Here is a 12,969-nt window from a genome sequence, read left to right as displayed (position 1 = left end):
TTATTTGAGAGGTAGAGTTACATACAGAGAGAGAGAGAGAGGTGTCTTCCATTTGCTGGTCACTCCCCAATTGGCTGCAACGGCTGGAGCTGCGCTCATCCGAAGCCAGGAGCCAGGAGCTTCTTCCGAGTTTCCCATGTGGGTGCAGGGGCCGAAGCACCTGGGCCATCTTCTACTGCTTTCCCGGGCCACAGCAGAGAGCTGGATCAGAAGTGGAGCAGCCGGGACTAGAACCAGCGCCCATATGGGACACTGGCAAGGCAGGTGGAGGATTAACCTGCACCACAGCGCCGGCCCCAGAACTGAATTTTTTTTTTTTTTTTTTTTTTTAGCTTTTCCTGTCTGCCAGGCCAGGTTCCAAGTCTCCCCTAGGGTCACTCACCTCGGCGACGTTAACAATCCCTCTGATCGTGCACCTGTTCTCACGGGCTGCACAGGAGGACACAGGTACTGAGCCTGTTGGTGAGTTGCCCGGGGTCATTGTGCGGGCAAGAGGCTGACTTTGTGTGAGGACCTGTGTGTGTGTGTGTGTGTGTGTGTGCACGTGTGCACGTGTGTACGTGATGTGGAGACAGAATGGGAGAAGTCCTGTTCTGACTCCAGAACCTTCCCCTCTCCAGCGATGGCCTCACGACGCAGTCGGTGGGAAGGGGGGCGCTTCTGCTTTGGGTTCCTGTGCTTGGTCAACAAAGGACCCGGACTTCTAGGCCGCTTTGGCTGGCGTATTGCTGCACTTCGCTCCAGCTGGACTCGTTGGAGAAAAATCCAGCCACAAAGATTCGAGATGGGCGGGAGGCAGCGGTGGGTTTGGCAACAGCTCTGGAGCCCGACTCACCCAGCACCTCCGCTTATTGCAGCTCAGGGAAGCTGGGGCAGCCTAGGGCAGGGACGAGGTTGACCGTGCCTGGCCCGCCGGAGCCAGAACCGCAGCTGAGCCGTGGCAGCTGCTCCATGACCTCCCGCCCGGCTCCGGTCCTGCTGCCCAGCCCGGGTGTCTGCCCTCACCCGTGCCAGCCCCTCCACCTCTAAAGGCCTCTCAGTCATCTGGCCCATTGCCAGGGATGCCCGACGCACGCCTGCCACGCAGCCCTCTCTCTGCAGTGCCGCGAGAGGCCCTTACGGATCCTCTGCGCAGGCTCCCGAGCTCCAGCCCCGTAGACACCTGGCTCTGCCCCCTGCCCGGCGTGTCCTGGGAGCGCCTGGCACTGCAGCCCCCACTGGCTCCGCCATCACCTTGGCGGCCCGTGGTGGAGACAAACCTGTGTCATCTCGGAGCGCTTGTGTCTCTCCCCTCCTCCTCCTCCGCCCCCTGAAGCTGCCTCTGGAGTTCTCTTGACCCATCATTCTCTCCAAGCCTGGAGAGTCGGTCCCGGTCTTGGAGCCTCGTGGTAGTGGCCCTGGTTCCCCACTGTTCCCCACTGGCAGGGGCCCCTGGCTCCCTCTCTGGCCACTGCAGCCCCTCCTCGGGCTCAGGCTCTGCCTTCTCTGGGGGTTCTTGGGGTCTGATAAGGGCCTGGGCCCCTACAGTGCTGAGCAAATGCGTTTTAACTCGACATCAAGCAGCCAGTCCTATCCGTGTCTCCCGATGCTGCATGGAGGCCTGGATGCCCCTTCATTATCCTTTCCCGGCCGAGTTAATTAGGGAAGATAGTGCTGTCCCCTGTCGCAGGTGGGGTGCGTGCTCCCAGCATTCCGCTGGCGCCAGCGGGCGCCTCTCTGACCACACCTGCTCCTCCCTGGTTAGAACCTTGTCAGGACCAGCGGAAGTCAGTGAAGTCCCTTGGATGAAGAGCAGGCAAGGACATCCTGGCTAAGGGAGACACACGGAGGCTGGGTCCTGCCTTTATGTTACCGGAGTTCAGCCTCAAGTTGAAGGGCAAAGAACCAAACAGTAGCCAGGGACAACGTTGAGAACACTTTGGAATTCCAAGGACTTTTCCTGTTATGGGGTTAACCTCAAAGGATGTTTGTTTGTTTTAAAGATTTTTTTGTTTGTAAGGCAGAGAGAGAGAACGAGAGAGAGAGATCGTCTATCTGTTGATTCACTCCCCGAATGCCTGCCACAGCCAGGGCTGGGCCAGGCCAAAGCCAGGAGCCGGGAGCTCTGGAGCTCCTACGTGGATGGCAGAGGTTTGCTGACCCAGGTGCGGTGGCAGGAAGCTGAAGCAGAGGCAGAGACAGGGCTCAGTCTCAGGCACTTGATGTGGGACACAGGCACCCTAAGCAGCAGCTTAACTGTGTGTCACCACGTCACCAAGCCTGCCTCCCCCCGGTCCCATACGGATCCCGGCTGCTCCACTTCCCATCCAGCTCTCTGCACGACCTGGGAAAGCAGCAGAAGATGACCCAAGTACCTGGGCCCCTGCACCCTCGTGGGAGACTGGGAAGAAGCTCCTGGCTCCTGGCTTTGGCCTGGCCCAGCCCCAGCCATTGCAGCCATTTGAGGAGTGAAGCAGCGGATAGAAGACTTTCTCTCTCTCTCTCTCTCTCTCTCTCTCTCTCTCTCTCCCTTTCAAATAAATAAATCTTTTTCTTTAGAAAGTGGAGGAAGACACTGGGGCTCCAGCTGCTGGGGGCTGCAGACCCTGGGCCTCAGCATCCTCACTGTCAGCCAGGAGTCACTGTGGGCACCCTGCTGTGTCACGTCAGGGGTCAGGGCCAGCGGGAACGGCACATGTTCACGTGTTCAGGGGGCCGGCGGGAGGGAAGCCATGGCCGCCAGAGGAGCCTGGGGCGGACTGAGGGGGAAGCCACTGGTGGGGGGGGGGGAAGAGACGCCCCTCAGCTTTTATGTGGGAATTTGGGGGGATTGCTGAGGCTTGTGGGCGGTAACCCTGGAATCTTCCGGAATCCCACAGAGGAGGGGGCAGGGTTGCCCGGCCAAGCCCCACCTCTTGTCCCCTCCCCCGAGCCTCTGCACCCTCTGCCCCTTGCACTCACAAACCCCTGCCAAGCACCGTCTGGGCCTGGCCGCTCCTGCCCCCACCCCACCCCACCCCCCCGCCCCCGCCGAGTTGGTCTCCAGCAGCTCTCTAGAGTGGGCCCCAGCAGGTGCAGGTGGGGGGGTGAGCGTGGTCAGACAGGTGTGCATGGTCGAGGAGGCGTGGCTGATGCTGGCTGGGGGGAGGTGCTTACAGCTGGGTTCTGGAGGAGCTGGGATTCGCTGAAAAATCTTCCCCAAGCCCTGGGGCCCACCGGGGCCAGGCTCAGGGCCAATGACTTTGCCATGGGTTTCCAATCTTGTGTTGAGAGCCATGGACTCACGAGCTGGTGACCAAGCTGAGCCCCCTCGGGGGGCCAGGAAAGACTGACCAACGTCTCGCCCGCTCCCTCCGCGGCCAGCCTCCCACTCCCCCTTGGTTCGATGTCTGCTGCCCCTGCCTTGAAAGTCTTCATCCTTCCCAACACGGGGGCCCCGGCTTCCGCTGGCACGGCAGCTCTGCAGCTGTCCCGGCGTTGCCGTCACCTCTCGGCTTCAGCAAAGGTGCCCTGGGACCCACGGCAGCGGTGCCCGGGCCCTCGACTTCACCTCCGTTCACTTGCGATGTTCCCGGCCTCCCTGCTGCCCCTTGCGAGAGGCAACGCTGTCGAGGAAGAGGCAAACCCAGGCTCCGTCGGGGTTCAGGAGCACCGATCCCGCTAAGGAGAGCGTCTTGTTCTCAGACGGGATTCCTGTAACCGGCTGGCGCTCCCAACGCATCCCTGATGTACTCGCACCTGTTAACAAGTGTCACACGCGGTCTCCTCAGCCCCTGAGCTGCGCTCCTGCACCCTGCCAGCCCGGAACCGTCTGGAAGGGCATCGGTCCCCCCAAGGAGCAGCTCCTGCCTGCGAGGGGTTCGTCTTGCTGGCGAGCGGGCAGGTGAGCAGTGGTTCCAGCCCAGGGAGGAGTGCGGCTTCCCTGGGGCCTGGGGCCTTTCCCACAGGGAGGCGGGTGAGCTGGCCCGGTGGGGAGCAGGGGCAGGGCAAGCTGCCGAGGGTACTGAGGCGAGAGCGAGAACAGGGGGTGTTGGGGGGGCGAGGCCATCCCAGCGTCAGGGAGTGGGGCCGGGTGTACGTCCATTTCCCCGTCGCCATCACAAACTGCCCGAGGTGGGTGTTTATAAAGAAAGTTGATTTAACTCTGAAAGCTGAAGTGCCAGCAGCCGGGCACCAGCTCAGGCCGCAGCGCATCATCGCTGAGGGCGTCACAGCGGGAGCCTGCGCACGAGGGGCAGCACCGGGGACACCGCGCGGCAGGCAGTGCTGGGGGCCGCGTCGCTCCTTCACAGCCCTCTCAGGAGAAGGCACCAGGATCCCTGCCTGGGGATCCCAGCCACCCCCAGGGACCCACGGACCTCCCACCAGGCTCCGCCTCTTAAAGGTGCCTCCCCCTCTGGACACGGCCACACTGGAGAGCAAGGCTTCCAGTACAGGAACGTTTGAGGGGACAAACCACATCCTAAGGACAGTGAGAAGGTCACCAGACAGGTGTCCCGGGAGGAGAGGGGTGTGAGGCTCCCCTGGGGACTGACGGGTGGCTCCGAGCTGCTGCAGGGAGCCCAGGGGATGCTGTTGGCCTGGAGCTACCAGAGGCACTGGGCCAGGGGCGGGGGGAGGGGACAGATGAGCGCCAAGGATGGAGCCAGGAGGTAAGGCCAGGGGACATGAGAACAGCCGGCCCATTCCATGTGGGGCAGCGGGAAGAAGCACGATCGTCACAGACAGAAGTTCGTGTCCCCAAACTCCCACGAGGACCCCTCAGCCCCAGTGTGGCAGAACGACGGGGTGGGCCTTTGGCGATGGGGTCACTGTTGCCCTCAGCAGGTGGCATTGGACAAGCTCCCGGCTCGGGGAGCCTCTGGAGCTGCTTCACTGGTGTCCCCAGCCCAAAGCCTGGCGCACGTCACGCACGCGGCGTCTGGTGGAGAGGGGCCCTGGCCACAGCTCAGGTGACCCCCTCCTGAGACCCATGCCACACTTCCGTCTCCTCCCTGGTCTGACAGCTACTGGCTCACTTGCCTATGGCCCCAGGGGGCTGGGACTGGAGTCTGTGCCTTCCTGATACAAGGCCACCACCTTATGCTCACCAATGGAACACAGCACCTGCTGGTGGAATCCTGTCACCTGTGGATGGCCCCCGGTCATCCACCAATGGAATTCTTTTTTTTTTTTTTTTTTTTTTTTTTTTTGACAGGCAGAGTGGACAGAGAGAGAGACAGAGAGAGAGGTCTTCCTTTGCCGAGGTTCACTCTCCAATGGCCGCTTCAGCTGGCGCACCGTGCTGATCCGAAGGCAGGACCCAGGTGCTTATCCTGGCCTTCCATGGGGTGCAGGGCCCAAGCACTTGGGCCATCCTCCACTGCATTCCCTGGCCACAGCAGAGAGCTGGCCTGGAAGAGGGGCAACTGGGACAGAATCCGGCGCCCCGACCGGGACTAGAACCCCGTGTGCCGGCGCCGCAAGGCAGAGGATTAGCCTATTGAGCCACGGCGCCGGCCCCCACCAATGGAATTCCGTCACCTGTGGATGCCCCCCGCCCCAGTCATCCACCAATGGAAGCCTGTCACCTGCCAATGGACAGTATCATACAGCCGCCAGCTGCTGTCCCCTGCCAGTGGAACCTCAGCACCCTGCAATGGTTTGTTGTCACCTGTGCCCAGGGAATCCTGTCATGATGGAGTGAATACAGAGGGGTAAGAGGTTATGTGGGGAAATGCTGGCCTTGGGACTCCTTAGGACATTCAGAGTTTCAAAGCCACGGCCAGCGCTGTGGCGTAGCAGGTAAAGCCTCTGCTTGCGGCACCGGCATCCCATATAGGCGCCGATTCCAGGGAGGAGAGGACTTCCACTTTGCTTATGGCCCTGTCTAAAGACTGATGGAGTTTGTGGATTCAAAAGGCTTCCGTAGACTCGGCAGCTCGTGTCAAGAGCCTTGGGTGATCACTGATGTCATACATAGGAGTGTTGATTGTTAAATTAACACCAAGATTCGCTGTGCGCAAACTCCCCATGCAGGACCTCTGTCCTCAGTGAGTTGTATTATAATTATGTCTAAGTGCTCCCAAAAGATGTATCATTCTTGGGTGCTTCATTAAAGTTAATTTAAAAAAAAAAAAGTGAAATTAACTTCAAGATGCAATGACTTTGAACAGCCCTTGTCTCCACTGTTGAGGAACAGGGTTTTTTGTTTGGTTTGGTTTTTGGCTTTTTTTTTACTATGCAAATTGTTGAACTCTTATTATAGAGTTGGTCTAGAGTTGGTCTTCTGTGTATAAAGTTAATGGAAAGTGGATCTTAGTGGAGAATGGGGCTGGGAATGGGAGAGGGAGGAGGCAGGTGGGAGAGGGGTGGAGGGTGGGCATGGTGGGAGATCACTGTATTCCTAAAGTTGTACTTAGGAAATGCATGCAGTTTGTGTTCCTTGAATAAAAAGTTTATTTGGGGAAAAGAATACAAGAAACCAGCGCACGGTCACACTCCGAGCTCCCGTCAGTGTGGACTGGCCACACTGCAAGTGCCCAGGAGTCACACGTGACGTGGCCAGGGTTGCTGCAGTGGACGGTGCGGCCTGGGGCCTCCCGTGTGCCGTCCACCGCAGGCTGTCAGTGGGGCTGGCAGGGACCCAGCCCTGAACTTGACATCCTGTCTGGGAGCTCTGGGGAGCTGTCTAGCAAAATGCAAGTAAGACCTTCTACAATTGGAAGGAAAAGAAAAGAACGATCCCACGTGTGGGCAGGAAGCCAGGTTAGCAGTTGAGGCCAGCGTATGGAAACAGAAGGGAAGCGTTCAAACGCTGGCTACTTTGCATGAAGGGAACTCTCCAGTGCCTCTGTCCACACGTGCATGCGGGTCCTGTGCCACTACTGTGTGTTTCTTACTGTGGGCACTGCCCGGAGAGAACCCCCAAGACGGCACGGCGAGCCCGGAGCAAGCCCCTTGCTCGCTGGCAGAGAGAGGCCCCACGAAGCCTGGCACTGGCACCGTAGACGCTCTGGCTCCCGGCGGACAGCACCTGCTGGGGGACAGCTGGGCTGGTGACTGGGACCGGCGCGAGCTGAGCAGCTGGTCGTGGCTCCCGGGAAGCTGTGCCGCACTGCCGCCTGCTACAACCCCAGGTCGGAGTGCAGATCCGAGTCCTGGCTGCTTCACTCCCCACCCAGGTCCCCGCTAATGCACCTGGGAAGGCAGAATTGGGGGCCCAAGTGCTTGGACCTCAGCCACCTGTGTGGGAGATCCACACGGAGTTTCGGGTTCCTGGCTTCGGTCTGGCGCAGCCCTGACCACGGTGGCCCTTTTGGGAAAGAACCAGGGAATAGAAGTTCTCTCTCCCTCTCTTTCTTTCTCTCTACCACTCTGCCTTTCAAACAAATAACTTAATCTTACACACACACACACACACACACAAAGAAAGATTTTCAGATTGAGTTCAGCCATGGAGAGAGCTGTGATTGATTGCTCATGTCTGCCCTGGGAGCAGGAGAGTGGTGGCCCCACACCTCATGGCTGCTCCAGGGCTTAGAGAGCGGAGCTGAGGTTAGATGCCTGCTCCTGCCACAGACTCCAAGCGCAGCTGAGGTTCTCTGAGGCCTCGCCAGCTGTAAAATGAGAGCGTGGACTTAGAGAGTTTAAGTGTTAGGGCCCACCCCGTGCCATAGCGGGTAAAGCCTCTGCCTGCAGTGCTGGCATCCCATATGGACGCCAGTTCAAGTCCCAGCTGCTCCTCTTCTGATCCAGCTCTCTGCTATGGCCTGGGAAAGCAGAAGATGGGCCAAGTCCTTGGGCCCCTGCACCCACGTGGGAGACCTGGAAGAAGCTCCTGGCTCCTGGCTTTGGGTTGGCACAGCTCTGGCCGTTGTGGCCATTTGGGGAGTGAACCAGCGGATGGTCTTTTCTCTCTCTGCCTCTCTGTAACTCTGCCTTTCAGATAAATAAATAAATATTAAAAAAAAAAGAGTTTAAGTGGATGAGGTGGGAAGGGTTGTCTCCCTGTGAGTGTGTGTGTGTGGGTGGGGAGGTGAGAGCAGGGGGCGGGGAAAAGAGAAGAGTCCTCGTCCCTCCCCTGGGCAACTTCCTGTGGCTTGGTCACTGGACTCAGAGAGCCAGTGTGGGGTGGGGGCGGGCGACACGCACCTCAGGGCAGCTTCCAGGGCCCCCTCACTGCTGCTTCTCCAACAGGCTCTCTCTGCACACAACCACCACCAGCACTTATTGTGTGCCTACTGTATACCGAGGACACCTGCTGAAGGAATTCACACCACAAAGTAACTCGCAAACCGACCACGGAAAACCCACAGAGCGTTCTGCTCCCTCCAGCCAGCAGAGCATAAAAGATCTTTTTAAAGTCCTTGCCCGTTTCCGATGAACTGCAGGGAAATGAGCACTGAACCCATGCAGAAGCATCGCGCTCAGCTTCCCACGCCTGCGGCGCCAGCCAGCACGGGAGAAGCCGTAGGGGCTTGGAAGACGGAGCAGAGGCCTGACGAGGGTCGGTGTCGCCTATCACCGAATCCAGAGGGCCCGCTGGAGAGAAGGGGACGGGCAAGTCTGGGGGAGGCCGGGGATGCAGCTGCTCGGGGCCCTGGTGGGGAGCGGGCCCAGCCTCACCTCCCCACGTGCTCGGGGCTGGGAAGGAGGTACAGTCAAATGAAGCTGGCGGGGACAGAGGAGGAGTGCACGCACTTCCTGGGGCGGCTGTGACCACGCCCATGCGCCGCTCACTTCTCTGGCACCCACAAGTCCCAAACCAAGGCAGAGCTCGGCTCCCTGCCCCGTAGCACCCGGCGTAGCCTGCCCACAGCCCTTGGCGCTGGCTGAGTTTGCGTGTGACAATCTCCCTGGGCCCCCTTGGCGCCTGTGGTTTAGGGCCCAGCCTATTCCGGGTCGATGGTGACGTCCGCAAAGACCCCACTCCCAAACGCGGTCACGTTCTGAGCTTCCAGAGGGCTGTGAACTTGAAACCCAGTGCGGGAGGGAAGCCGAGGTGGGGGGAGCAGGACTCACTCCCACCACCTGCCTGCCCAACACAGGGACAGGGTCTTCACAGTCCCCGGGGCCTCCCAGGAACTGGGGCAGGTGGCACTGTTGGCCCCCAACCTGCCTTTCCTTCCCCCACTCACCCAATTTGGCCTCACCCCCGGCACTTGGGGCTCCCCCCTCCCTACCTCCCCACCCTCGTCTGCCAGCTAGGGTCTGATTCACCCACGCTGCTCCGGGGGTCCCACCCCTTCTTCAGCCATGGTCCCAGCCTCCAGGGTTGGGGTGGCCACCAATGGCTGGCAGGTCCTTTCCCCCAAGCCCTCCAAAGCCCCTGAGGCCCCTTGGGGCGACTGCTTCCAGACGCACCCATGTGCTTTGCAGGCAGCTGAGCCCGTACAAGCAGCTCCCTAAGGGGCCAGGCTCTGCCCCGCACCCACTGCGCGGCTCAGCTGTGCACCAGAGGGAGGAGCCCCATCCCCGCAGCCTTACGGGCTCACGGCAACAGTCACTGGCACACCACGGGGGCCGGAATGTCCACGGGACATCACCGCGCCAGCATGCTGCCTCCCAGGGTCAGCATCGGCAGGAAGCTGGAGTCAGGAGCAGAGCTGGGATCAGTCTCCGCGCTCCAACCTGGGATTTTTTTTTCCATTTATTTATTTGAGAGCTAGAGTTACAGAGAGAGGGAGAGACAGAGAGAGAGGTCTTCCATCCGCTGGTTCACTCCTCAGATGGCCGCAATGGCTGGAGCTGTGCTGATTTGAAGCCAGGAGCTTCTTTCAGGTCTCCCACGCAGGTGCAGGGGTCCAAGGACTTGGGCCATCTTCCTCTGCTTTCCCAGGCCACAGCAGAGAGTTGGATCGGAAGTGGAGCAGCCGGGACTCAGACTGGTGCCCACATGGGATGCCGGCACTGCAGGTGGGGGCCCCACCTGCTACCAGCACGGGCCCCGGGAAGTTGTGTCTTAACTGTGAGGTTGAATGCCTGCAGCCCCTGGAGCACCTTTAAACGTGAAAGGGGCCTGCTATCCAGGACAGGAGGCGTACACGGGACTGCTCCCGGGCCCAGCACGGGCGGCCGCCCCGTCTACGGGTGTGCACGGTGAGCCTCGGTCTTCCCGGCTGTGAAGTGGGGATGACTGCACCTCCCTCCGCAGAACCAGGACCTGAGGGTGCCTTCTCGGGGGAGCGGCACCTGCCGCTTAACGCTGACGGCGACTTTGCGTCCACCCGAGAACTGCCACACCCTGCCCCCACAGGCTCCACTGCCCCTCCCGCCTCCTCAGGGCTGGGCACCTGCTTCCTGTCTCGTCCTCGAGGCCAGGCCCCTTTTCAGGGGTCATGGCCTTTGCCTTCTGACCGGCCCTGCCTTCAGTCTCCCTGCGTCTTTCACATCACCTCCGGCTGAGCTCAGAGCAGACCCCGGTCACGCCTCGCCCACCAGTGCAGACAGCTTGGGCTGGCTGCCCCACCCACAAAGCACATTTAAAAGCTTGGCCTGCTGCTGTAGGCTTTCAGGGGCTGTCCACCTTCTTTTCTGTCCAATTCTTCTCCAGCAGTGACCGTTACAGGTCCCTGGCATAGCTGACCCCGGGCTGCGTGGGATGCTTGCATTGCACAGCAGAGTGCCTGGGTTCGAGTCCTGGCCTCCGGTCCAGCTTCCTGGGAGGCAGCAGGTGATGGCCCAGGTGGCTGGGTCCTGTCCCCCACGGAGCTCCCAGTTGCTGGTTTTGGCCAGGCCCAGCCCCAGCTGTTGCAGGCGTTTGGAGAGCTGACCAGCGGACAGATAGATCTCTGTCCCTCTGCCTTTCAAATGATGATAAAAAAAGGAGTATCTTTCCTCTCTAGGAAACCAACCCGTCCTTCAGCCACTCGCCCAAGACCACCCAGCCCCAGGGGAAGCGCTTACACACCTAGCTGCTCTCTTCTGCCTCAGGGTGTGCGAGCGCCTGCAGTCCCCGACCCGGTGCCCCGAGCATCAGTCTTCCAGTCTGTAAAATGGGCGCCCTGCCTACCTCCTGGTCTCTGGCGAGGGTCAGCGAGACGACAGATGTGGGGAAGGCTTTGTGGGAGGCAGAGCCCAGCGCAAAGGAGACCTTGCCAGGGCTCTGCTCAGACGACTCCTGGTGAGCCCTCAGCCCACTCCTCTGGACTCCTCGCCTGCCACTGCTCTCTCCCGGGGCCAGTGGCCACACCGGGTGCCTCAGACGTGGATTCCCCACGTCTGTGCTGTCCCTGTCCCGTGGACTCTGAGATTTGGGATCCACGTGCCATCTTGGCCTTGTATGCCGTGGGTGCCACCTTGGCGTTGTATGCCGTGGGTGCCATCTTGGCCTTTTTCAGGAACCTCCCACGTGTGTGTGTCGGGGGGGGGGAAACTGGGGGGTGACTCTCCAGCCCGAGGGTCTTCAGTGGTGTAAAGAGGGCTTTCTAGGGCTGGCGCTGTGGGTTAACACCCTGGCCTGAAGTGCCGGCATCCCATATGGGCGCTGGTTCGAGACCCGGCTGTTCCTCTTCCAGTCCAGCTCTCTGCTATGGCCTGGGAAAGCAGAGGAGGATGGCCCAAGTCCTTGGGCCCCTGCACCCACGTGGGAGACCCGGAAGAAGCTCCTGGCTCCTGGCTTCGGACTGGTACAGCTCCAGCCTTTGCGGCCATCTGAGGAGTGAACCAGCAGATGGAAGACCTCTCTCTCTGTCTCTACCTCTCTCTATAACTCTGTCTTTCAAATAAATAAAATAAATCTTTTAAAAAAAAGAGAGTTTTCTTGGCTGGTACCATGGCTCACTAGGCTAATCCTCCACCTGTGGCACCGGCACACCGAGTTCTAGTCCCAGTTGGGGCGCTGGGTTCTGTCCCGGTTTCTCCTCTTCCAGTCCAGCTCCCTGCTGTGGCCCAGGAAGGCAGTGGAGGACGGTCCAAGTGCTTGGGCCCTGCACCCCATGGGAGACCAGGAGGAAGCATCTGTGTCCTGACTTCGGATCGGCGCAGCACTGGCTGTAGCGGTCATTTGGGGAGTGAACCAACAGAAGGAAGACCTTTCTCTCTGTCTCACTGTGTAACTCTGCCTGTCAAAAAAAAAAAAAAAAAAAAGCTTTCTAGACATCCTCTCGTGTGCGTGACGGCCTGGCCCTTCCCGGGGCGCCCTGGAATACACCGGCAGGTGCGCTCCCAGGGCAGCAAGGGGAAGGAGGGGCTACACCGTCAAGGTGATTGATCAGCGACAGGGGGCCCTGGGCTGGCCTACGCGAGACCCTCCCAGGCTGCCAGGGCATCGTGCCCACCGAGGGAGGGGCTGACCTGTGCTCCTCCGGAATCCTGTTTCTAGCCGGCCCGAGCTCATTCCGTGTAGGACCAGTTCCCTGGACTTGGGGGTTTCGTGACCCGAGCCCTGGCGGGTCCCAGGGAGCAAGGCTTCACTCAGGCACCAGAACGGGGAAACAGCTGGTCCTCCACGGGCCCACGGAGTGGACCTGGGTGCTGGGCTTGCAGCCGGGGCCAGGCTGAGCCAGCAATGGACGCAGCGAGTGACCAAGCCCAGGCAGGAGCCGAGGGGCCCTGGGGGACCTGCCCTTGCACTGATGCACCCCTGTCTTACTTCTGAGGAAACAGAGGCCGGGAGATGTGGAGGGACTGTCCCCGGGCCCCCAGCCTGCTGAGCTCGGACCCCAGTCTCAGCTCGGGACCTTTGGGTCCCCTCCAGCCCCACCCATCCCCTCCACTTGGCCACAGCGCAGGAGAGGACCTGGGAGGCTGCGGTTACCTGCAGACACCACTCAGTTCCACGGCCGCGCCCGTTCCCAGCAGGCCAGCTTTCCCCAAGGGAACACACCCTCGGCACCCACTCCTCACTCACGCGTTCCACAGCCTCGGCACCCACTCCTCACTCACACGTTCCACAGCCCTCAGCTCCAGAACCCACACAGCGCCAGCTCCAGTGCGTGGCTCCGGCGTGGGCCAGGCTCGGCTCCGCGCGTGGCTCCGGCGTGGGCCAGGCTCGGCTCCGCGCGTGGC

The sequence above is a fragment of the Oryctolagus cuniculus genome, chromosome 11 (genome assembly GCF_964237555.1).
Source record: "Oryctolagus cuniculus chromosome 11, mOryCun1.1, whole genome shotgun sequence".
NCBI lineage: Eukaryota > Metazoa > Chordata > Mammalia > Lagomorpha > Leporidae > Oryctolagus > Oryctolagus cuniculus.
The sequence above is the reverse complement of the archived record's forward strand: the minus strand, read 5'-3'. Positions refer to the sequence as shown.